At 43.6% G+C, this 22,193-nt stretch overlaps 1 long non-coding RNA gene across 1 annotated transcript; it reads left to right on the top strand.

The window, feature by feature from the left end:
• The first annotated feature begins 1,606 nt into the window (after nucleotides 1-1,606).
• Nucleotides 1,607-20,655, top strand: LOC102149461 (uncharacterized). Its single transcript, XR_011429516.1, has 3 exons — nucleotides 1,607-1,811; nucleotides 11,438-11,556; nucleotides 17,978-20,655. It is a non-coding gene; the product is annotated as an uncharacterized lncRNA (long non-coding RNA).
• The last annotated feature ends 1,538 nt before the right edge of the window (nucleotides 20,656-22,193 follow it).

Here is a 22,193-nt window from a genome sequence, read left to right as displayed (position 1 = left end):
ACAGTATTCTCTAGTCTTTTTGGGGGGTCGGTTGAGCTAAAAGTTCATCAATTTTGTTGATTTTTCAAAGAACCAACTTTTGGTTTGATTGATTTTTGCTATTGTTTTTCTATTCTCTCTTTCATTTGTCTCTGCTCTAATGTTTATTATTTCCTTCCTCCTACTTGCTTCAGATTTGGTTTGTACTTCTATTTTGTTAAGATGAGAGAGTTATTCATTTCAGATTTTTTTAGTGTAGATGTTTACAGAATTCTCTCTTTAAACTATTATTTCTAACACTTCTAAACAATTAGCTTCAAAAGAAAATTTGGAACTGTGAATTTCTCTAATATGGAAAACTAACCAAGGCCTCATCAGACCTCGCTATGCTTCTCTTTGGTCCCAGGTCATCTTTTGTTACATTGTTATTAAGCGGCTCCGCTGATTCTGTGATTGATTTCCTCCCTTTTATGTAGAAACTTTTGCTATTCGCTTTTAGGTCTCTTGTAGTGAAAAGTCTCCTTAAATTCTTTTTTCCTAATTAATACTGATTTGTAACTGACAAGCTCAGTTTTATACACTTTCTTGATCTCCTTCATCAAGCAATACTTTCATTTTTTAGTGCCATGAGTTCTTCCACTCTGCTAGATAGCCATATAGAAGGCTTTTCTGGAGAAAAGTCAGGCTTTTAAATCTTTATCTCCCTTTTTTTTCTGACGTTCTAGTATTCCGTCTGTGGGCTTTCTATGTAAGCTTCCTGAGAGCAGCACCTTTGTTTCACTCACTGTTGTATGTCTAGCACTCAGACTGACATAGAGTAGGTGCTCAAATATTTGCTGAAGTGTGAATGAATCAACTTTTTTAAATGATTTTTTTCCACTTTTTCTAACTCATTTGTATTTTTGGTTGTGAGTCCCTTTTCCAACTTTGAGTAGCCATTGAATGAATTTATTTGCTCTTTCATACGTTACTTTGTCTTCTTTCCCACTGGAACACCGTCCATCGTGATGCTTTAATCACAGAGACTCAGGGTGCCAACATAGACGGATACTTTAAGCACCTGTTCTTTTAAAAGCAAAGTTAAATTATTTCTTTCCTCATAGGTCCAGAACTGTCCTGCAAACAAAGGAGAGTACATCCTGCATCACATGGCCAAGACTGAATGCTCCCACAGTGTGGTCCACAGATCTGAGTTGGTCCATGAACTAACTGTCGTCCATCTGCAATAAGTCTAGAAATAAGAACAAGCACTTAAAAACTTTTATTTGCAATTTGACATTGCCACAGCATCCAAGTGCCTGATTTTGTATTTTTTAAAAGTATCAGTCTATGATATATTGGAAATAAAATGCCCTCACCACAAATAGTGAGAGAAGCCCCAGTTGAGTTCTCAGCTGGATGAAGGGTAGAAATGGGTTCGTCTGTCTATAGAAGAGGTTGTGAGCGTGAGAACTCTCCACATCACGTGACTTTCTAGGAAAACTAAACCTGAGATAACGATTCATGATGGGTGGGAATCATAAGCCCTTGTATTTGTTTCAATAGAAAAAAATATGTTTATGGGATAACAGACATTACCCTGAAGTTACACAGGTGCAGTTTCGAAACCAATTTATCTTCCCTCTTTGCAGCACACAAATGTAGCTGCTCTGCAAGGAAACCCTTATTCACTGGCATAAACAAGCAGCTGTGCCAGAGGAAGAAATAATAGGGGGAAGCCTGTACCAACTCAGAATACACCTCGTTGACACAAAAGCTGATTGATGAGCAAGGAGCATTCAGAGTCCAGAGGAGAGCAAAATGGAAACGAGACAGACAAACGGTACTGAGAGGTATGAGAAAATGTAGTTGTGACACAGATGTGCGTTCTCTGTGCAAGAGAAGATTAGGGTCTTTCGAGGCTGACAGTTGTTGTCACTGCATCTGACATAAATTTTGCTCATGTTAATGGAAATGTACTAGCATGATTTACCAAAGCCATTTACAGCTGCTGAGTTAGAGTGAAATAGAAAGCAATTGTGGAAAGAGGAACCCAAGAGGTTTCATACTTGCGTGTATGAACAAATGCATATTTTAAAACTGCTATATACATAAAGCTTTCCCCCTAGTGTGCCAACATTTATTTTTCTTTAAAGCTATTCTTTCAGATCTTAAAAAAACTACGGCAAATTCTGTGGTTTCAGAAAACCTTCTCAACCTCTCTTTCTCCATTTTAAGACTGTGCTTCTTGTGTTAAGAGGCTTTTATTTCCTACAAAGCCATTTTTCTTTAGGAAATTATGTTCTTTCATCCTTCCTCATGATGCTAGAATTAGACACTCTAATCTGTGTTGAGTCATAGGAATCACAAAGTATTCTGGAATATCAAGACATTGCTTTCAGCCATGGAGTGGCAATGACAAGGGCACGCGAGGTTTCTACAGATAATGGGTCAAAGGTAAAGTCCGTCAAAAGCCGACCTGGAAGACCATGAGATGAGGCTCATGACATCTCTATGCTGCTGCAGCCAGTGTTTGAAAAGCCAGGCGAGAGAGTTGGTGTTGGGAGAAAAATGTCTTCAGAGATGGAATATCTCCTGGTGTGAAGGAAGCAACTGGACAGCCTTCTACCCAGAAACTTCTCAGAGTAGCTGAGCAACACAGGCTGTCCCTGAGGGCTGCATGTGGCATTAGGGGCAGTCACACACAATGGCTGGGGTAATTAGAAGGATTCTGAAACAGAAAAAATGGGAAAATTTGAGCAGAGATAAATGATGGCAGAACAGGAAAGCGTTGTGGAGAACTCTTCATAGAATAAAGACAAGTTGTATTTTATGTAAGAGATGAAATGTGAAATCTTGGGCTGGCATCATACATGGAATAACTTAGAGTGGTCCAGAGAAAGAGTGAGGAAAGAAAACAGCCCCTGGTAACTAAAGCCTCTGTAGGATGCTAATGTTTTTCCCTCCTGGGATCCAGGAGCAGAGCGGCTGTGATGCCATAGAATACAGTGTTTTCACCAGTGTTTTGCCCACTCTGGATTGCCCAGGCTTCATGTTTCACTTGCTGCCTTCTGCTGACCCCCTTGCTGTCTATTAGCATCACCACCGAAGATGCGCATGGGAAAATAGGAGGCCACATAGAGGGACATAGCATGGCAATTTTTAGTTCTTGTATAGACAAAGTTGAAGCTTCTGTGCTGGCTGAGGTAGGTGGAACCGTTGCTTCCCCAGGCCACACTCAACTACCCTCACAACAAGTCTGTAGTTTCATAATGATGATGATTTTTTACTCTGGACAACCCCCCTCCGCCCCGTAGACCAGCCACTGGAATTCTTTGTCCCCAAGTCCCTTTCTTTTTTTTCTAGGCCCTAACCAGCTCATCCACTCATAGCAAAAAATCTCTGAAACTTCCTGCCAACTCCTGTCATTATTTCTGAGACACCTTTGCTCCTCACTTAGGGGCCCACTCCCTACTTCAGATCCCTCCTTGTTGTCACCTCTTTAGTCTTGACCTCAATGGTTCTTTTCCCAGCTGGACCCTCTGAATCTCTTCATTATTCTTTGGGTCAAGGCATGTGGTAGCTTCTTCAGAAGCCCCAGGATCACTAGTCATTCCTACTGGCTTCTTCTCCATTTGATCCATAAGCAGTTATTGAGCACCTGCAGGATGCCAGCGCTTTAGCCAGGGGTCAGGCTCTGCTTTCTCCCCTGTGTTGTGTTTTTTAATTTATTAATAGGCTGAACCTCTAGTGTCTTGGCTTAAGATTCAGTTAAAGCCTTCATGGCCCCAATGGAGGCAGAAAAATCATAAACATCTGCTAAGGCTGCCACAAGAAAATAACACAGACTAGGTGGCTTAAACAGAAATTGATTTTCTCCCAGTTCTGGGGGTTGGAAGTCCAAGATCAAGGTGCTGGCGGGGTTGGTTTCTCATGAGGCCTCTCTTCTTTGCTTGTAGACAGCCACCTTTCAGCTGTGTCCTCACGTGGGCTTTCCTCTGTGTGTGCACATCGCTGGGGTCTCTATCTCTTCTTATAGGGCCGCCAGTCCTACTGGATCAAAGAACTACCTGTATGACCTCACTGAATATTAATTACCTCCTTAAAGGTCCAATATTCAAATATAGCCACATTGTGGGTTAGGGCTTCAATACAGAAATTTGGAGGGGACACAGTTCAATCCATAAGACCAGTGAAGATGCTTTTTTCTGCAAGTAGCAGAAACTCAACTCAAATTCAACTCTCATGGTGGGCTGTCCAGAGAAAGAATATGTCCACTGTTCATTTGGGCTCAACAGGGACCCAGGTTCAATAGCAACTATTGAAATTATGTTCAGTTATATGCATAGGTCCAAAGATAATTATTCTCAAAACCAAAAACTATTTTAAGATGTGGGTCTATTGTGCCCAAGACAATCAATATTTATGAGAAACACCAACAACGAACATTAAACTAGGCTATATTATTGCAGGTGTGCAAGGGTGTTTTCATTTTCATCATCATTAGAAATGACATTGACATCACTTTCCTACCTCAATTATTCAGAACACAGTTAATGAGTAGACACCTAGCACTTTCAAGGCGTTGAATTAGGAGCTTTCAAGGCCACCAAAATGAATCAGAAAACTGAATGCCTCTACCTTGTTTTATGAATCTCAGGGCAAAGTTTAGCCACTTATGCCCACACTGAGAAGAGAATTTCGAAATTCAGATTTTCAAAAGAATATAAGTAAGCAGTAAATAAATAAATAGTGGCAGTCTCCAGAATCAGCTTGTACCTGCCAACTGCACATTGCTTACAGCAAAGATTCGTACTTCAGGGGACACCAATAAAGGCAGTTTCTGCTCCTTTTTATTGTTTAGTATTCCTTTTTTCCTCCCTATTTTCTTGCTCTGTCACAGCTTCCAGCTGCTTCTCTCTCCTCTTCTCATTAAGGTTTTCCATCTTTCTTTTTCACAAGCTGGATGCCTCTCTCCTTCCCTCCCTCCCCCACCAGTCTTTGCTTTTAGCTCCTGCGTCCTGCACGCAATTCTCCGTCCTCTCGTTCATGTCTCCATTCTCCCTCCCCCACTGAGGGCTTGAGAGACAGGTTCTTTCCAGAGACCCTGGGTTGATGTTTTCAACTTGCCTTTCAGAAGTCACTTCTTTCCACATGTAGAAACTTCGGGCGAGAACCAACAGCACTGTTTATAGTCTAGATCTGGGAGTCTCGATCAGAAGGCTGCCCTGAAAGTGGAGCAGGAGCACTGGGCATTCTCTTTGAAGGAAGCAGAATTCTTTGATGTCAGAGCAGAGTCCAATTTTATGAGCACATTGAAGGTTAGACTGAAACAGGTCAAAACTCAGCCAATGCCTTTAATAACTGTGTCTTCCCTCACAAGGGCTGTATGTTTGGGATAAATCAGATGTTTTATAAAATAGACAAAGGGGCCCTCTGGTATTCTTGCTGCTCAGTTTTATGTCTTTGAGCCGTGAAATTCCTTGTTGTTGAGGTTGGGTCTCTGTGGACCCACTGCTGGAATACTTTCTACCCATAGGGGCAGAATTCCTGGAGTTCCATTGTGGAATTAAATTAACTCTGGCATCCATAAAAGCCAACAGCCCAACTCATCCTCCAACCTCAACACTTCTGCAAAACATAAAATGTGAACATGTGGAACAAAACTCAGGACCAGGTAGACAGGAGCTAAGTGACTGTATCAATTCAAGTTTCTCCCATCAAAGATTGTTAGGCTATTTTGATAAGGAGGTTTTTAATCAATTCTGGCAATTAAAGAAGTTTAATAATCCTGGAGTCAGAAGCCGTTGAGAACAGGCAGATACAGTCCTCAAAAAAGAAGCTGAGTGAAGGGCCGGCCCCGTGGCCAAGTGGTTACGTTCTTGTGCTCTGCTTTGGTGGCCCAGGGTTTGCTGGGTCAAGCATGGACCCAGCACGGCTCATCAAGCTGTGCTGCAGCAGCATCCCACATGGAGGAACTAGAAGGACTTATAAGTATGTACTGGGGCTTTGGGGAGAAAAAAAAAAAAATGAGGAAGATTGGCAACAGACGTTAGCTCAGGGCCAATCTCTCCTCACCAAAAAAAAAAAAAAAGTGTCAACGTCATTTAAAAAAAACAGAAAACAAAAAAAGAAGCTCAGTGAACTGAGAGGAATACTTGGCAAGATTGCCTTCAGCAGACAGAGGGATATTTTTTAAGTAAATAACGAGTTGTACAATGTGAATATCGCATATCAATTGTCTAGCTGAGGAGCTGTGGTTAGGTGTGAGGCAGATATACAGCTGCCTCTGTATAGAAGTTTCCCGTAACTCCCTAAGACCGGAAGTGACCTGATGAACAAGTATGGCGAATAGTCCCAATATCACAGCAATTTAAAGGGCAAGGATCCAGAAGGAATCCACTAAAAGTGATGGTTCAGCCCAATCCACAACCAAGGAGTAGGATGTCTTGAGGACTGAGCTGTTTTAGGGACTTGCAAACCACACGCAGATTTGTCTTCCTGTGGATTGTGTATGATATAAATACAAACTTTTTTGCTAGAGAGAAAAGGGTCTGGCAGACCGTCTCCTGAATTCTTGCTGACTAAAAAGGATAGGGTTCTTAGATGTAGTGGCCAAAATTTTTGCAGAAAGCGTCAGGTGGAAAAATAACTCTAAGGAGATAGAATCAATGAGAGTGTCAAGAAGCTAGTGAATGGGGAGCACATGACATGAGGAAGAAATGCACCTGGCCCCTAGCACGGTGTCAGGTGCAGAATACATACTCCACGCATGTTACTGAAGAAGTGAAAGAATGAAAAACTAAATGAATAAATGGAAAGGTTTAATCCACTGTATACATGAGGAATAGCCTCTTTTCATAGAAGGTAGATCTGGAGCTTCAAAAGGAGACAGCAGCAAGCATTTCATAATTCATGGGCAAATGAAGCTTCATGCTGTCCCTAAAGGAAGAGACTCATGGGGGCTGGTGTCTCCCCTTGGGGTCTGGAGGCAGCTGTGGGTACACCTGCCGTGGCCAATTGAGAAGCAAAGGAAACGTAACAGGCATCTTTCCAGAGTTTCCCAGACTTCCTGAGAGCTACCCAGTGTATCTGATACAAGAGTAAATAGATAACATCCACATGAGAAACACACTTGGGCTGGGACAGAGGCAGAGTTTTGACGTCCTCCTCCATTAATATTCATGACTTCGAAAGCAAAGGAGACTTTAGGAAGAAGACTATGGAAGTTAACTGTCTAGAGTACAGTCAGAGTTTTTCTTTTGAGGTGGGCATTGTTTTTATTTTGAAAGGGATGTTATTCTATTTGGTAGGCCAATATTGCTTCTTGCCCATCTATTGCCAGTTAACAGGCCCCGGTCATAGTGACAACCGAAAAATGCCCAACACAATTCCAACTGCCCTCCTGGGGAGTATTATCCAGTTGAGCAATACTATATTCTTTCAAAGAACTCAGTTTAGTCTTCTGGACCATAGTATACTCTAGTAAAATGATAAGCTTTTGAGAAAAGATAGAGTTTATCTGGTAAATATTGAACTCACATACTTAGCAAGACTTGATAACGTGCTCGAGACAACTTGGAATGATATTCAAGTGTGGAATAGAGAACTCAAACATGCACTGTGTCAGTGCTTACCCAGTTGGCTCCCTTCAAATGCTCGCTCCATTACAGAACATCTACTGGGTGTTCAGAGTTTGCATACTTCAGTCCATCTCACTCACTTATGCGCTCTTCCAGGCCTTGAATGCTTCGTTTCAACCTTGCCTGCTCTTCATTTCACCTTCTGGCTGGCTCTCCTACTTTCATCCACTGAGCAGCTAACCTCCAGGCCCCAACCATACCTTGGTTTCCTGGCTACTGTTTTTGTACAGTTCCTTCATCATGACAACCCAGACAGATCATTTTGTGACAACCATTTTGCCCAACTTAGCCCTGGAAACACCCACACTTGAGCAGTCTTTCCAGACAGTCCTCTCCCAATCTTGGTTCAGTTTCGGTGGCAGGGCCAAAACAGACATGACGTAGAATGAATAAACAGTAGCAAGGGAGGTACCCAGTCACTCTCAGGAAAGAACAACGGGGAAGAGGGTTTAAAACAATGCTTACAGCTTCACAGTTCATATGCAGGTTCTCAGAGTATGAGAATAAAGCTAAATTCTAAGAATAGGAAATAAATGTGATCTCATGGGTTCAACCTTGAATTGGTGACCCACGGAACTAAGAAGTCCAAGGGTAGACCTAGTTCTAAATGCGGGAGGATCAAGAATCTCAAACAATGTCAGTAAAATAGACGTGAAATGTCCTGGTCTTGCTTTCTTTTGTTTTGTCTTCATTCTTTAAAAACTTTCCACACTTGAAGGATGATTGAGATAGCAGTAGAAAGTACAGTTTACTTTCTATCAGATTAGTAAACCCAGGGTAAAGAACTCCTGTTGCTCAGTTGTTCCAGAAAAAGCCCTGGGTTCTCATTCTTAATATGTTACTTATCCCTGAATCAATCACAAAGGGCAAGGGTTTGAAGGTCTCTCACTGGATCCTGTAGAGCCAGAAGTGGGAAGAATCTGTCCCCAAAGGAAAGCCAGAGGGTTGCTGTCAAGAAGAGGCCAGGAAGCCTGGGCAGCCAAGAACAGCAGATGCCCATGGCATTGGTCAGGAGCTCTTGACTGGACGTGGAACGGAAGAGTGTAGTTTTATTAAAAATGTGTGTGTGTGTGTGTGTGTGTGTGTAAATCCATCAGCTTTCTAGAAAGCAAGCTCCACAATCCACAAGGGCAGGGATTTTTTAATCTTGTTTTGTTCACTATTGCATCACCATTGTCTACAACAGTGCCTAGTACCTAGTGAGTTCCCCCCAAATCGCTGATGAATAAATGAGTATGAAAATCCTGCATACGAAGGGAAAAGCACGATGCAGAGTGTGTGGATGGAGAGCCTGAGCCCATGCTACAGACCGCTCTGCCAGATAGAGGATATTATTGACACTTTCCTAAGATCTGCCCTCTTCTGGGGACAGATTTAAACTCACCAAACATGTGCTAAATATCGAGTACACCAGTCACGGTTTCTTTGTCTTAATCTTGCTAATAATTTCATTTTCAGGAGGTAGTGGAAGTGGTGCCCCTTAGAGTTGCCTCTGGCCAAAAAGTAAGAATCATTTAGGATTGAGTGTGAAAGAGATAAGAGCCTTGAAAGGAAGTGGCCATATCACCAAAGTTTTAAGAGTATTAGTAGATATGCACTTCAGATATGCACTTCTACAGATGCAGATGTAGTGATTCAAAATTTCATAGGGACAAATAAACAAATTTTATCTGGAAAGCTAAGAATAAAATGAGCAATGAATGAGAAATATGTATACCAGATATTAAAACATATTCTAAAATATCAACAATTAAAAAGCATGGTACCGCCTCAGAATAGACAGACAAATTAACAGAACAAAATGTAGTCTAGAAATAAACCAAAACACATCTAGGAATGTAGTACCTGACATAAACGACATCTCAAATGAGTGAGGAGAAAGTGGATTATTTGATCAGCGGTACTGGGTCAATGCAGAAGCCATCTTGAAGAAATAAAGTTAGATCCGTACCTCACACCTTATACCCGGATAAATTTCAAATGTAAAAAATTAAAACCCCAAATTACTAGAAGAAAGCATAAGGGGATTATTTAGTAACTTTAGAATGGTGAAGACTTTTCCACCTGCGACATAAGATTCAGAAGTCATAAAAGAAAAAACTGACAAAATTCTACCACAGAAAATTAAAATAAAAATTCTCCATGCAGTAAATATTACAAGCAAAGTCAAAAAGACAAACAACAAATCAGGAAAAAATTTACTACTTTCATCACAGACAAAGGCCTAATTTTCAACACATATGTTCAAATTAATTTTTCAAACGACCATCAATCCATTCAAAAATGGGCAAAAGACATAAACAGTTCACAGAAAAGTAAATATGAAAAAAACTCTTAAAAGTATGAAATATGTTCAACATCACTTGACTGAAAAATACAAATCAAAAGTCTTCTAAGATACCAATTTTTGGCCTCTTCGATTGGCAAAGATCCAAAAGTCTGACAACATACTGGGTTGGTGGGGCTCGACGTAAAGGGAACCCATTTATCACTGGAGGGGAAATAAATTGGAGGGTTGCAAAGGTCAATATGGCAATATCTACTAAAATTACAACTGTGCCTACCCTTTGACCCAGCAAGTCCATTTTAAGGCCTTTATCTTAGAGTGATACATACATATACGCAAAGTGAAGTATGCACAAGATTATTTGCTGCAACGTTGCAAGAGTGCAAGATTGGAAACTACCTAAATGCCCATTATAAAGGGAACCAGACAAGGCAGCATTATTTAACTGTTAAGAAGAACTGGTCTCCCAAACGTATTGATGGGTAAAAGGAAAAAAATCAAGATATGAAATAATGTGTAAAAAGGAAGCGAATGAATATATATTTATATTTTTTTCAAGTGCATGAAAATCTCTGGATGGATACCCAGGAAACTGGATCACTCGGGCCAGTTTATACTCAAGGAGAGGAGAATTAAATTCTATCTTTTGATGGGAAGAGTGGCAAAGAATTTACAGTCGTATTTAAAAACCACACTAAGTTTTTATACTCCTAGAATTCTGAACCCTGTGAATGTACTACCTATTCAAGTAAATCGATCTTTTTTTTAAGAAAGTGCATACCTACGGGTTTCCAGGTTGTAGCAGTTTGCTTTTATTAAAAGAAAAGAAAAATTCAACTTTCTTCAGATTTTTTTGCAAGTTAGGCCTGATTTCAGCCTTCTAAGAGGTCCTAGGAGAGATTCTTCCTGGTTTCTGGTGGGGATTCTAGCCAAACCAGAGCGAGAGAGAGAGAAAAGTATATTACATCTGTGGTAGTTAGCAATGTGGAAGTTGTTATGGCCTTCTTTATGTTCCTTTGCAATTTCTAATCTTTCCTCCACGAGCAGAAATTATTTTTGTAACCAGAAAAAAAGTATTATTTTAAAACTCGTTCTTTAAAATTCACATATTAGTTAAAATTCACATATTTAAGATTGACTCTACCTTAAAATGAAAGCCAGTTCCTAGAAAGATGTTGCATCTGCTGATGGAGTGCTAGGCTGAATGACACAAGTTGGAAAATCTAAATGAGAATTATATTGGTCTCCATTAAAAAAAGATGGAAACTAGGGTGGATGAGTAGCAATACAAGAAGAGGCAAAGGCTGGAGCGAACACGGCTGGAGAAGTGGCAGAGTAAATGACACTAGGGCAGAAAGGGGCCATGAAGAGATCATCAAATAGGAATGCTGGGGACCTTAGATCGAAAACATTAGATATCCTCAATTTGTTAAATGTCTCTAAATGGAATTTTATGGTGTTTGGCCACGGGGTGTATGATGTACAATTCTTCTCAATTTCTGTATGAAAGTATCAGTAATTTTCCGAATACACGTTTATTTTTTTTCAGATCCCCCCAAAGGAATTGAGCTGAAGAGGAGCCTGTGAAAAGCCTTCAACTGGAGAAGGGGATCCTCAGCAGAGCCTTGGGCTAGGAAACAGGATGGTACCGGCCGGAAGTGTAGGAAGGTCAGTTGGCTGGAGCATGAAGTGATGGGAGGAAGGAGCAGGAGATGGGATTAGAAGGACAATAAACAGGAGACATCATGGGGGTCACTGTGCCCTGTAGGACGGGTGGACTTTATTGTAGATTGTGTGGAGCCACTGAAGCGTTTTAAGCGGGAATGTCTTACATTTGTAATTTAGACTGCTCGTGTGGCTGTAGCTGGAGGACAGATTGGCACGGTCAAGATTGGAGCCAGGGAGACAGATTAGCGTTTTATTTTCTAACAAACCTCATCCAGGTGATGGATGAGGATGGCAGATAAGGATCGAGCAACATACAATTGTGAGAACTCTTCAGAGGATAAAGTCAGCAAGATGTAGTGATTGACTTGGTTGTGGTCAAGTGAGAGAAGGGTGTCGGATGTTTCTTAGGCTTCTCAGAACAGATACGGTCAACAACAACAAAAAAAGACAAAGCATATTCAGAGAAGAGCCGTTGTGTATGCCTTGCTTTTATTTCTGCTGTTTCTCTTTTGTGGTCAGAAAGCTGAGAGTTCAGTTTTGAAGATGTTGCACTTGCAGCATTAATGGGACAATCAAGCAGAGATGTTCAGCAGGTGGTTGGATACCTGTCTAGTTTGGGAAGCAGTCTGGGCTAGAGGCATAGCGATCATTAGGATACAGGCAAACAAGTGGCAGAGAAGGGATGGGTTGGCCCTGGAATATCAGCACAGTAAGAAGGGTAAAGCATGAAGCCCTCGGACAGTGAGGTTTGGAGTTAGAGATGTGATCTAGGGCTTCTAGCTTGCATGACTGGGTGGATGATGATCTGATTATTTGCCAAGCCCCTTTAGTTGCAGGAACAGGGATTCACTTAATTCATCTCAAGAAAAGTGGGGTTTACTGGAAAGGTCAGGTGGACTGGAATCAGACCTGGAGACCTCAGGACAGGAGGTGGGTCTGGGGGTCTCTGTCTCTCTCCAGCCCTATTTCTTTCTGTACAACCTCTTCACTGTCTCAGTACCAACCAGACTTATTGCCTCTTCTCTAGGACTAACAACCCCAAGATTGAGAATGTCTATAAATGTCTTGAAACTGTAAGCAAAATGTCATATATATACTCATCTGTGCATTTCTCTGGGGAGAGTCTGCAGCTTTCATTAGCTTCTCAGAGTGATCTACGAGACAAATGAAGCTTTCACACTTCATCATCACCTTTCCCTGCACGGAAAGAGGCAAGATTTAACCTGCCTCAACTCCAACTCCAACTCGTGACAATCTTTCACTACTGCAAATTATAAAATTCTTTTCATTTTCCTTCGTTCAGATTTTAAAGTTATAGAATATGACTGGTCCAGCTTTTTTGCATCAGGCCAAAGGTGATAGGATTGCTGCTCTTAAGTCAGGAGGAGCTAGCAAGGGGAATGGTGACCGGAGGTAAAGCAAGGCTGCCTAAGTAGGAGGTCAGGGAGAAGGTTTCCCTTAGAAGGGATGTAGTGTAGATGGGATGGAAGGTAAAGGCTTGGCCGAGGCAGCATGACCATTACCCATTAAGGAGGAATAGACTCTGTGTCTGGCACATTGGCTTAGGTGATAAGAGCTGGCTGATTGAAATTACCCAAAGAGATTGGATTAATATTAAGCTGGAAAGAGATCTGTAATGGAGTTCTACAGAAATTGTTCCTCACTTTATCTTTTCAACCCTTTCTGTCAATAAAAGAATATCAAACATGAATTTCAACTTTGCATTTATCAGAAAGCTGGGGATAATGTATGACAAAATGGAAAACAGACCTCAGTCTCAAAAAGTTTTTGGCAAAGTTGGAATAATAGGCCAAATCAAAGAAGATTAGATTTGGTGGGACTGAATGTAAAATAGTATATTGAGAATTATTAAAATCAAACACACAACTACAACATCAGGAGGAAGTGACCTAACCATATGTGCACATGTGGCTCCAAATAATCTCTAGCCAATCTGAGCCACAAGTACAAGGTAATTGCTAAAAGCAAAGAAAACAGGAAAAACTCTTTGTATTAATAAAGGGTTTCAATGCTCAGATCCAACTGTGGTGGCCCGTTCCTCACAGTATCTACTTCTAGTGACCACTGGCTATGACCACATTTTTTAAAAAATTTTTATTAAAACTTTACTCTTCTGGGACAGTTTTAGGCTCTCAGCAAAATCAAGGAAAGGTACAAAGATGTCCCACATACTACCTGCCTCTGCGCATGCATAGCCTCCCCCGTTACCAGTATCCCCCACCAGAGTGGTACATTTGTTACTATGCATGAACTTACATTGACGTCATAATCACTCAATGTCCACAGCTTACATTAGGGTCCATTCTTGGTGTTGTACAATCTATGGGTTTCTGGGGCCACATTTTGAAAGTACAGTAAACACAACAAACTCTGCCCCTTAGGATGGCCTGCCTAATTGATTTGGATTGTTTCCTGAGGTATTTTCTCTTATCTTGCTTGCCCATGTTCTGGTCCATGAAGGAATGGTCCCTTTCCTCCTGCACCTCTCCCAGGTCTAGCACCTGACCTCCAGGTATCTTGGAGAGCTCACTGAATGCTGGACACAATCCTGGTCTTTGTGACTGTGTGATCTCACAATTACGCCCCACTCCACACTTTGAGTCAGACTCCTAAAAGTTCCAGCAAGCAATCATGAGGATTGATTGTTTATTCTCAATGGTGTCAACCACGGAAGAAACTGAGGCACAGAGTCAAGTCTCAAAGTAAGTAAGCACAGTCAGGCTCAGACTCCACATATTTGGCCCTAAAGGCATGCCCAGCCCCAGTCCACCTTTCTCAGTTCCTCTATGAGCTCTGCCAGCGTGAAGTCCCAGCAATCAATGTTTGAACAGCCTATTTCATCTCCTTGGAATTCTCCCTTTATCATTCAAGTTGTCAGCTTCATCCCCTCTACCCCCAAGACCTCAACATCTCACCCTCTACCCTTCTCTGCTCCCTGCCACCCGCCTCACATAGAGTCAACTCGTGACTGAAGGTTTTGTTTTCATTTTGGCACCAGCCCTTATTTGAGTCTATGACCTCCACTCAAAGAACACTTTGAGATGCTGATAACCTTTGGTTACAGTTTGGAAAGGACAGAGGTTTGTGGCCCTGATAGTGTGGCTTACCAGACAAGCCTGTCACGTAAATCTGCGTAACCCACACATCATCCGTGATATGAACTAGCTTCCAGACCAGCTGTGAATGTCCAAAGATTGGTACATTTCTTTCCACATAGGCTGACATTCAGGGACGTTGGAAAGTGAGTAAACTGCATATGTGGGAGCTGTACAACAGATCAAACAAAACCAGACAAAAACCTCCAGGGTCACAGGCTTGTCAAGAAGGGACCCAGCATAAGAAGAAATCACAGCAGCGTCCATTTTGAACTTCCTGGTGCATTCCATGTAGGGGGAGCAGGAGGCAGAAATGAAGTCGAGTCATGCAGGGGATCCAGGGCTGTTAGACGGAGCTGGCATAGCCACGGGAAGCAGTAAGATTTGAAAAGACCAAGTGTAATCTCCAACCAAGCCAAATGCTCATGCCGGGCAAATGAGACTCTGGGGTGGACCATCCCTTCCCCTAACGGCAAGGAGATAGGGCAGGAGCACCCTGTCTGAAGCAGAGATTCAGCCAGACCTGGGACACTATGGGGCCCATGGGACAGGTGGCTGGCCTCACTGGGCAGAGCGCATAAACTAGATAGTTACGATTCCTTTCCTCAAACCTTCCAGCAAGGCCAAGTGCACCTTTTGAGGCTAATGATCTATTAGGATGCCAAACTAAATTTCATTTTCTGTTGGAAAGATTTTTCCTTTTCTGGCCCAAGCGAAAGACTTGGCAATTTCACCCAGAGTTCTTCTTACGCGTGGTAATAACAATTAACCAAGAGCAACGACGTGCCTTAGGGTAACAGAGCCCCATAGAATGTGCGAATGAGTCCCTAGGCGGGCCACGGAGTCAGGCACAGGGCACATCTGCTCATTTTCCTTTCCAAAATAATCGTGGCTCTAAGATCCCGTCCGCGCTTGCCAGGAAAGCACTGCCCCAGTGACTGGCTGCTGCCAGCAGTGACCGCACATGGCTCCCCAAGTAGCAATTCAGAGCGATCCCCCCTACGCCCAGCAACAGTTACATACATTGAGTAGTAATGTGTTTCAGACTTCTGTGGCTTGTGTGTACTTAAATAAAAATTATGGCCCACTCTTGGAAAGCATAGTGAAAACTTGGTCTTTTTTAAGGGCTCTCAACTGTTTAATTGGTCCAATAACATCTGTCCCTAAACCTTATGCCATTACCCACCAAGTCACAGAGGGGACACAGGTAATGTGGTTCCTTCCCCAGCCAGAGGGTGACATCACTCACGCCTCTCTAAGTAGGTCCTTCAGCTCTTCCCCAGCATGCATCCCTGGTGGTTTCCTTTCACAAACCCTTCTATCCAATGTACTATCATGGTTAATCGATTGATCAAAAAGTCTACTAAAATGGGGAATCATGAAAAGTTTCATATCTCCAATCAATCTTTTACTTTAATCTAAAAACAAACATACATTAATTTGCCAGTTTGTCCTGGCAGCCATGTAGTTGCTCCCAGAGAGGAAACTGGAGCAGAAAAGGAGGGAAGGATATGTGCAAAGGCCCTGGGGTTGAGATAGTGCTGCAAGTGGTCAGAATGGGAAGAACAGTGAGCCATGAGCACAGTGAGGTGAGCAGAGCCAAAATAGGGAAATTGAACCTCACCTTCTAGGCTAGAAGGACTTGTAGAGGGATCTAAAAAGTAAAATGACTCAGTCACATCAGCATTTTAACAAGATCACTCTGGCAGCAGAGTGGAATCTAAAAGGTTAAGGAAGTAAAAGTGGAAATGCTGGGTTGAGTATAGACAATGATGTCAACTCCTGAAAGAAGGCATACAGAAGGAGGAAGGGCAGGTTTGAGAAGGGAAGGAAGACGCTAAAAAAGTTAAAACTAAAACCCAGAGTCAGACAGCCTCCTGCTGACCTCTTATTCCAAATGGCAGGACTCCAAGCTCACCGTGTCACCCCTTAACCTCGCTAGTTAATAGACCAGGAATGACGTGAGATAGTGAATGGAAAGGAATATTACAAGTTGAGCCGAGTGACTGCTGTGCTATTTTCAACCACTCGCCCATCTCTCACCAGGAAATGTCATTTAATTTGGGGTTAGATGGATTCACCAGGAAATACTCCAGTGTGTAGTGGGCCTGGGGAACAGAGGTCAATTTTACAATTATGAAACAGCTGGCTTTTCCAGACGCACCGGAAGCCATCAGGCCATAGCCTTAAAGGGTGGCTACTGAAATGATACCTGCTCAGCCTGTCACCAGTGAGCACACCAGGGACAGTGAGGTGGGGATGGGAAGTGCTTCTGGGCGCACAGCTGAGCATGTTCAATGAGCTGAGCAGCGTGGGAGAAGTTGAGGCTCCTCTACAGACATCGTCAGCAAGGACTGAGCATTGAAATTAAACTTGGGCATCCACCAAGACCCCCATCGTGGCCTCCCAGGGCCTGGACCCTCACTGTACCTTCCCGTGGCCTCGACTGTCCTTGGACTGTCCATGGTATATACAGAACTGACACTTATCCCCAAGACAACCAATTCTGCTTCCCTCCTACTTGACGCTCAAGATGGCTTTAGCTGTGACCAAGCAAAAGACAACACCTGAATGCCATTCTGGCTTAAACTGTTATTAACTAGAGGAGTTGTTCAACAACTCATTTTCACTTTGGAGGCTGAAAATAAGTGCCAGCTAGTGTCTTTAGCCAATCTCTAAAGATACTGCCCCTGATTCAGGACATGCCTGAAGGGGGCTGGGACCAGGGTGAGGAGATTCACCTGGGGTGTAAAACTGAAGCGGATGCTAGAAAACTCAGTAATCAAGATAAATAACATCTTCATGCAATATTTTAAAAATCAAAATAAATGTAAGAAATCCACGATGAGAAAAATAAAAGTTTATAAAGAAGTACCATGCTGGGTTCTATCGGAGTCTGAGGCAAAAGGAAAAAGCAGTAACGTCTGTTGTTTATTTAAAATTGTGATATTTTGCTCATTGTGGGTTTTTTGCATTCATTTTAATTTTTTAAAATATATCACATTAAGACATTGCATCTTGAGTCTTGACTTTTGGGAGGCCTCCTTAAACCTTACACCAGAGGCAAGTGCCTTGTTTACCTTGCTCTCGGCCCGGCCGCGTGGGCAGGAATTTGGCGTTTTACACGTGTTCTCTCATAGCTTCAGACACCCCACCCCCACCCCAACACACACACACGTGCACACACACACAATAGCGTGGAGAAATTAGAAGCTACTCTTTGGAAATGAAAGCACGCATCCTGTTCATTTGTAGAGGTTATTCAGAGCGTTCTTAAAACAACTTTTCTCATTTATCTTTTCAAGAGTGTCGCTGTTCACCTTTAAATACACACCTGAGATCAGCGTTTGCAGCAGAGCTATACCCTCGGGTCGTGCTCACACACAGAAAGGAGGAAAATCAATTTCAATCCCCGCGGGACGGGATTACTGGTGCAGAAGGTCACTGAATGCTAGCCCTGCTCAATGGGCTTGGAACAAGATCCTTGTCCGCACTGCTTCACTGCACACGCAGCCCAGGGAGGAGGGCTGCCTGGAGACTCACTCCCAGCCTTTCCCCACGAGGGAGGAGAAAGATGTCGCTTGTACAAGCCACAGATAAATACTTTAAACAGCGAAGGGGAGAGGCAGACACGTGCATGTGCAATGTGGAAACGGAGACTTATGTTTGCACCTAATGCTCTAGAGAAATTGGTCAAGACTGGCTCAACCGACTGAAAATATGACTGCTGTAATTCTGTCAAGGTCACTTGTCAGACTGGGTTATGTGCTCCGCAAGGGCTTGCTGCACAGATCGGCCTTACCGAAGGGCCATAACTCACGGCTCTATCTCACGGAAACCTCCCAGGCCCGGTTACCATTTTGTTCCTGCCCTTCCCGGCCCGGGTATCTGATTCAGGCCATCTGCAGCATACAGGGGGTCCAGGCTGAGCCTGGAGCCTGTGTCAGTGATGGCAGCCCTGAGCCCTTCCAGATGTTGGCGGACTGGTGCCATTTCTGTCACCTTGGAGATTATTACGAACATTTTATTGAAACCGCATGAATGGTAACAAGGTCTGAGGCACAGAGGGGCAGGAGAACAAAGGCAGCCAGGCCTTTCCTACGGAAGACGTGTGAGAAGTGCTTACCTGGTCTCAGGAGCGCACACTTTTTTTCCCAGTGGGAGGAATAGGGTTTCATGGAAAGAGCCAGGGCATGGCAGTCAAATAGATCTGCAGACTTGAGTCTGAATCCTGGCTCCATTCATGAGCTGTGGGACGTTGGGACATTATTTAACCTCACCGAGGTTCGGTTACCTAATCCATAAAGTGGGGAAAAGCTAATGGATGTAAAGCGCCTGGCGCCAAGCCTGCGCTCCTCACGTGGGTATTCCAGCCCCGTTCTCAGCAAGAATTGCCACATAGTTCTCTTTTCTCGCTGTTTCTTAAATTGGCCCTTGTTTATGCCCAGAATCTCCAGGCTGCTTTCGCTTCCTGTCATCATGTTCAAAGCTTGGCCTAGCCCTCTCTTTACCAAGCATATGTCATTGGGACGATAGGATTGGATTTTCATGAGAAAAAGGTACCCAGATTAGTGCATCGCATTCCCAAGCAGCATGATGATGGGCAGGGAGGCGGGGAGGAGAAAGGAGAACAAGGAGCATCTCTTCCTCTCCCTTCTCCTCCTGTGCTCCTGTCTAGTCCCCAGGATCTGGGAAACCAAGAAAGAAGCCTAGCCAGTCGCACTGCAGTCAGTCACTGTGATCCTGAGCTCACTGTGGGGAGGGTCATAAAGGAGATGCAGGCTCTGGACGTTGGGTCCCACATCCTCCCAGGAGGAGGGAAGGTAAACATCGCCCCTAGCTGGGAGGATCAGGAGCCCTGGCATACCCCAGCAGAAAACATAGCGAGACTTTTCTTAAACAAAACATTCAGGGCTCATTTTCCAGCAGTGAGAAACTATGGATGCCCTCCCAAATCTAAGATTTTTGGCCGCCACCTCAGGAGCCCTCCTGGGAGAGATTATTGAGAACCTGAAATCTGGTGGGTCAGGCCCTTCCTGGGTTTAAGATTCTCAGAGATGAGAAAGTCTGTGCCAACCTGTGATGCCCCATGTGGGCAGAGCATGCCGCCTGCAGAGACGGCTGAAGTGTGTTAAAGAGAAAAAATTATTCATGACCCTTGTTAAAGATGGTAAGGCAGACTTTATGCAGCGGGGGCCACCACAATAGGATCTTGTAGTAGGGGAGAAAGATGGGACTCAACTCTGACCCCAGCAAGGACAAGTGGGGTTTGTAGTGAAGGAGCAGGGTGGGTGTCAAGGAATGGAAAACTACTAAGAGGAAACATGAGGGGTAAGGGGGACTCATGCTAGGCCGACTCAGTAGAATTCTTGCTGATGGCAGGCCAGCGCGATAAGACACCGAGGTGGTCAGATCCCAGGGACGTGGGATTTTCACTACATCAACTTAGAATTCCTACACAACTGTATCCTACAAGGACAGAGAGGTCAGGCCAGCAGAGGACTCCAAGGAGCCGGGTTAAACTTTGGTTAAAGAAGAGAGTCTTTTTCAAGTGACGGGGCCCAGCCGCGGGTTTTGGCTGATTGTAGGCGGACAAGATGTTTCTGAAGGCAGCACGGAGGTGGTGGAAACTGCCCCAATTCCAGGAACTAAAAGAAACGTCAAGTAGTCAAACCTCTTATTTAGGGAGCTTTTATTGTTGAGAGAGGCCTTTCCAATTTTCATGGGCCCCGCAGCCGCAACAGGAACAGCAACACATACCAACGTCAGCCTCATGCTTCCTAAGCCCCAGGAATGTGGGATGCAGCCGCTGGACCAGTCCACCAGGTGGCAGAGGGAGAGCAGCGTGGCAGTCCCAAGGAGAAAACACGATGGTGGCCAAGGGCAAAGGTGAGCCACTCAGGAGCCACAGGAGTTGAGCCTGTGGTTGGGATACCAGTCATCTTTGGTGGGGAATTCAACATTAAAGATATTTTTATTTTTATCAAGGCTGTTACTCATTCCCTTGGTTATATAGAGCGTGGGGAAGCAAAAAGTTAAACTCAAAACTTGTTAGCATTCGTTAAAAAAAATAAAAGATGATGAGCCATTTGGCAAAGACTGTTTCTGTTTGGGTAAATTAGAGTTGACACATTTAATTGGGGTTCAGAGAACACTCTCAAAGAAGGTAAGCTTGCTGGTTTCTCCCTTGGCCCGGTCTGATAGGAGCAACTTCTACTTCTGTTCTTTGCGTCGGTTGGCCCCCAACCTGCGCAGAGGATTCCGTTGACAGCTGGAGCTGCCCCCAGTGGCTCCCCAGCTCCAGGTCCTCGGCTGTGGGCCCTGCCTCGGAGAGCAAAGACACGGAAAGAAGCAGCTCCATTGCCCGTGGCTGGCCCACTATGGGCGGCTGCTGCTCTCACTCCCAGCAGCTCTGGGGAACCCTGGGCAAGGAGGAAAGGAGAGTCTTGGGAGCAGAGCTACCCTGACGCCAAGTGGAGAAGGAAGCAACTTCTCTTCAAACCACAGTCCAGTGGCAGACTGAATTACGCAGAATCTTTATGTTGGCCTCACCCTCTGCCCCTTCTCCAGCTTGGCTTTCCCATTTCATCCACTCTCCATGGGAAGGAAAGCCACTTATTGAGCAGAAGAAAATGCTACTAATACTACACTCCAGAGCAGTTTTTAAACAAATATCAATTCATTGAGTTCTCACAACAAGCCTACGAGAATCTCATTACACCCACCTAGCAGATGAGTAAATTGAGGTACGGAAAGGTCAAGCGATGTGCCTGATGCCATAGAACTACTAAATGACAGAGCCTGGATTCCAATTCACATCTGTCTGACTCCAAAGACCATTTTCTTTTCAGAACAGCATGTTCCCTGACATTATAATATTGCTTTATGTGTTACCTCTCCCAGGACTGTTTGTATTTTGAAAGAAAGAGCCTGGAAAGGGAAAGACTAAGAATGGACACAAAGATCTCTTGCTCCAAAGGTTGGCAACCTCACCCATACCAGATTAACATTCCCGGAGTTTAGATCTTAATTCCTGTAGATTATTTTTCCTTCTTGCTTCACTTGATCTGGTTTCCGGAAGCATTCCTTGATATTCTTTCTATTTCGTTAGAGGGATTAAGAAATGGAACGTGTTAGATGCATTTTCATGATTGCAAATCAACACTGCACAACAGAAGTTACCCACCAAAACATCTCAGTGGCTGAGAACCATCAGTGTGTGCCATGCCAGAGGACCACGGTGATGTTACCGTCACCACCGTTATGATGTGCCCACCTTGTCCTCCTCTCCATTGTCACAGCCCAATCCCTCCGGGAAATCTTCCCTCGTTTATCAAAAATACAATGGTGGGATACGTTTTTGCATAAATTATCATTTAATGGTCCTGCGTTTAGAAGCTTCCAATATTTAGACTATCGTATTAATTTCCTAGGGCTGCTGCAACAAAGTGTCACAAGCTGGGTGGCTTAAAAGAACAGAAATGCGTTCTCTCAGAGTTCTGGAGGTAAGAAGTCTGAACT

The sequence above is a fragment of the Equus caballus genome, chromosome 20 (genome assembly GCF_041296265.1).
Source record: "Equus caballus isolate H_3958 breed thoroughbred chromosome 20, TB-T2T, whole genome shotgun sequence".
Lineage (NCBI taxonomy): Eukaryota > Metazoa > Chordata > Mammalia > Perissodactyla > Equidae > Equus > Equus caballus.
This window is presented reverse-complemented; position numbering and strand designations above follow the sequence as displayed.